This window comes from Octodon degus, unplaced genomic scaffold (genome assembly GCF_000260255.1).
Source record: "Octodon degus isolate 3935 unplaced genomic scaffold, OctDeg1.0 scaffold00006, whole genome shotgun sequence".
NCBI classification, from domain to species: domain Eukaryota; kingdom Metazoa; phylum Chordata; class Mammalia; order Rodentia; family Octodontidae; genus Octodon; species Octodon degus.
In genome coordinates, this window is record NW_004524582.1 from 9472994 (window position 1) to 9474435 (window position 1442).

Sequence of the window (1442 nt, forward strand, 5' to 3'; positions counted from 1 at the left end):
TGCAGAAAGTTGAGTAGCACAGTGAGAGCAAATGATAGTGAAGTGAAGGCCACCATAACACTCCAGATGGTTTAGAGAGGTTTGTTAATAGATCTTGTATGATTCTCCTGGGGCAAAGGGATAACCCCATCCAAAGTTTCTCCAAATGCACTGGGCACACATTTGCTTCTTTACAAACTATTCTTTGTGTTTCAATTTGATTTAAAAATCCTGATTGTGGAAGAAAGATTCCATTGCTTGAATAATTTATGTTCTTCAAAAGCAGAGTCAAACTCTTGCATGGGTCTTGCTTGCATCTTGCCACATAGAAGGAGGCTTTTCATTGACTGAAGAATGAGGCCCTCACTTTGACCATATTCTAGCCAGGCACCACTCACCACAGTGAGCAGACCATGGAACCTGGATGTGTTTCCACCTCAGACTCCATATGCTGCCCTTCACATTCAAGAAACCTAGGACCTTATTTGTCCTATTTAAACAACCATGACTCCTTTGAATTATCCAACAGCCACAATTCCTGTTTCCATTCTTGCAGGGGCACATGGTACAGCTGGTGACTACATACAGTGGCCAGACATGGGAGCTTCTCTAGATTTCTGAGCAAAGCACAGCCAAGTGAGTTGGAGTGACTAAGTGAGGAAGCTAGGAGTTGAAGGGAGGAGATGTGGAATGGTGAGGTAGTGGGTGTTGTCATTTCTGTGTGGAAATCCATCTAAACTTGCATCTTGCTTTAGATTATTGTGGAGAAGTATTTATCAGAATAAGCAGATGAAGTAAAATTTTCACATTGGCTTATTATTCTTGACTTCAAATAATTTAGACTTAGGTTATGTTGATCCATTTTATTCTCTAGACCCTACAAATGGGAACAGTGGACTTAACATATATTCAGAAAATTTCTAATTAAAATAATTGTAAGTCAACATAGTATCTATGAATAATTTCATTAGATTTTTAATCAGGATGTGAAAGTTCTGACCATGATGAGATGGGATATGATATTGTAAGAAGTCATTCTAATATTTTTAAGCTTGTGGAAGATTAGTCAGAATTAACAACTTCAAATGAAGACAGTGCATATAAATTCATGAAATAAACTTGCCAGAGATCATGCAACACCTCTACCTGTGAGGCTTTGTAGATATTATAGCAAAATTTAATGCATAATTGAATTAGTAGTTTTTGAAGAGATATGACATGAAATGTCAGCAATACAAGATGTTTATAAAAGACAGTAGTAAATATTTTTATTACACAGCTAAATACTGAATTAGGAAATAGTAAGCATTTCTTTAATTCAGGAATTTATAAGATTAATACTAATGTTTATTTAAAAGTTCCTAAGAGAGAAGATAAAATATAAATCTTAAATAATTTGAATATTTACACTTGTGGCATTTAGAACTAACAAACACTGCAATGTATTTATGCAGAGATTTTTT